The sequence below is a fragment of the Lolium perenne genome, chromosome 2 (assembly GCF_019359855.2).
Source record: "Lolium perenne isolate Kyuss_39 chromosome 2, Kyuss_2.0, whole genome shotgun sequence".
In the NCBI taxonomy this organism is placed as follows: Eukaryota; Viridiplantae; Streptophyta; class Magnoliopsida; order Poales; family Poaceae; genus Lolium; species Lolium perenne.
Genome location: NC_067245.2, coordinates 244,847,127 through 244,849,931, shown reverse-complemented (window position 1 = coordinate 244,849,931; position 2,805 = coordinate 244,847,127). Strand labels below are relative to the sequence as shown.

At 56.8% G+C, this 2,805-nt stretch overlaps 1 pseudogene; it reads right to left on the bottom strand.

Moving 5' to 3' along the window:
- Positions 1–240: 240 nt before the first annotated feature.
- On the bottom strand, positions 241–2,366 carry LOC127335472 (E3 ubiquitin-protein ligase WAV3-like; annotated as a pseudogene).
- Between the last annotated feature and the right edge of the window lie 439 nt (positions 2,367–2,805).

Genomic DNA, 2,805 nt, shown 5'->3' with positions numbered 1-2,805 from the left:
ATTCCCTTGGTTCAACAAAAAATGGACAAACTCGGCCTCTATCTACACTCAATTTTATTGAAACCATACTAAGATAATGCTAATTGACGAAATGAGAGTTGGAATTTTATAGTTTATTTGCAACTTATCATGTAGTCACAACTTTATTTGGTTTGTAGTTTTCCGTCGTACCAGATTTTCAAGGTTCATATGTTAACATTGCAACCGGAAAAACGAGGCTACTTTTTAAAAATGACCAGGTTTATCTTTATGAAATTATTCACACTAAAATGTGCCTGCACATTTTTCAGACCTTCAAAGTTTTTCCTCTAAACAATACATGAACCGCCTGAGCGACGAGCGTGACCGCAACAGCATGGCGAGCGTGGCCGGCGTCGCGTACGGCAGCGTTGCAGCGACCTGCTGCGACACCTGGTTTGTCCCTGCCATCGACGTCGTCACACCTCCAGAGTCGAATCCAATCACCGAAGGCAGCTGCAGCTGCGATGAACTGCCCCGCTGCTGCATGTGCGCGCTCATGCCGGCGAGCATGTACGCTCGACCCGAGCGCGCGTAGCTCTGCCGGCTCGACACGCGCCTGCGCATGTCCCGCAGCTCCATCTCCAGCGCGGCAATCATAGCGTCGCCGCCTCGTGCCGTATCCGACTGCGCTACCGCTCGCCGGCGGTTCTCGAGTATCTCCACCGCCTCCTGGTGCGCGCCCCGCTCTGCTGCCGCCCTCGCCGCCGCTATGTCATCGGTGGCCTCGACCCGGACGTGCTCCCGATCCACCTCCATCGACCGTGCCACGTCTGCCGCGTGCTCCGGCCTCGCCACCACCGTGTCCTCGGCCGTCACGTTGATGTCCCCGCCGGCGGCCGCGTCTCGGTAGGCGCAGGTAACTTTGAGAAGAGTTGTGGCATCACCGTCCGTTTCTTCAGCTCTCGGTATGACCAAGAACAGCAAGAAACGCCTCTCCTCGTCGGCGTAAAGTTCGCCCGCTACAATCGAGGCAGCGCGGCCATCCTCGTCGACGCGGCTCTCGTAAAGCCCGGACTTAACTGAACAGACCCGAACGCCGGGATGCACGCACGCGACCTCGAGTCGGGCCTCCTGAACCACGACTGACAGAAGCCCGCCGACGCACTGCGCGAACGCGTCCTGGATCACCGCCTCGTTCTCGATAAACGAGAACGTGCCGCCCGACGCCTCGGCGACGACGTGCATCGCGGCGGCGTCGTGGTCGCTGCCGAAACCGAACGTGTGGATGGGCGCAGTGCGATCACCGGCAGCGGTGTCCGTGCGCGCAAAGTATGGAGGGATGAGCGCTGCGTAGTTGGGCGGTCCCCGGCCGAACGCCTGCCTCATCGGGGTGTAGTTGTCCTGACCATCGGAGAGGAGCACGACGCTGGAGACGCCGCCGTTCCTGTACCGGCGCTCGTCGAGCACCCTGGCGGCCGTGCGGAGCCCCTCGGCGATGTTGGTGCCGCGAAGCGCCGTGAGGGACTCCACGGCGCGCGCACAGCGCCTTCCCGGCGTCCGTCATGCGCATGAGCCTTGTCACGCGGCGCGCCGTGGACGAGAAGGACACGATACAGAGGCGGTCTTCCGGGCCGAGGATGTCCACGACGAACAGCATCGCCTGCTTCAGCAGCTCGAGCTTGCGCCCGTGCATGCTTCTGCTGACGTCGAGCACCATCACGAGGTCGAGCGGCTCGTGTGGCGCTGGAGAGCCGCATGTCGCTTCGGTGCCGGTAGCCTTGAGGTGCACGAGCACGGCGAAGTTGTCGCGAGACGAACCTCTGCCGACTGCCGAGTATAGTAGTCGGTGTATGTCTTGACGACCACCGCCCTGCTGGATGGTGCGCCTGCTGCCGAGGCCACCGGCTCGTCGTCGTCGAAGACGTCCGGATCTGCGGGCTGGGTGGATACTGATAGTCGTGGAGGTATCGGCAGCGGCATGACATCCACGGACGGCGGCTGGGTGGGCGGCACTGATGCCGCCGCCGGTCGCACGAACGGCAGTTCGCGCCAGGGCGCATTGCAGAGCGGGCAGAGGAGGTGGCCGTACGCGACGCTGGCGGAGATGCAGTGGAAATGGAACGTGTGGGAGCACTCGGCCATGAAGATGGCTTGCCCGCCGCCGACGCCCATGCCGCTGAGGCAGATAGCGCAAAGATTCATCTGCATGGAAAACAAATGTCGAGGCAGCTTTATCTACAGTAGTTATTAAGGTCTTATTAAGGAACCAAACAAATCTGGACGAAGAAAGAGGTTACTAATATCAATAATTCATGTCGAATGAACACACTGTGTACAGATACCAATTTGACAGAAGAACTATGAAACTAGACTGAGGATTCATTCACCTGGTCAGGGCTTTCCATGTCGAAATAGGCTCTCGCTGCAAGCTGCTCCGAAAATCGATACAAACAAGTAACTTGACAAAAAGAAAAACCTGCGACGAAAACTAAGCCGTATGCTTCGCCTCAAAGGAAAGAATAACGCGGTTGGATAATGGTTGCGATTTGCGACGTAGTATGCTGCTGACCATGACTAAGTGCCTGCTTAAACAATATCAACTGGATTTCATACAACTGTTGTCTGCCTTTTAATTTGTGCTTCCTTCTTCTTCTTTTTTTTTTAATTTAACAAGTGCTTCCTTCTTCCCCAAAGCAGGCATCGGGATTAAGTCATTGGATGTACATCCCAACGGCCATTGACTTCGTTCATAAATAGAGAGCATCAAGAATTGCTCTTTGTAGATGAGACGGAATTAGGAAGGCGCCCACGAAAAAACCCATCTAGGGTTCCATCCCCAAGTCG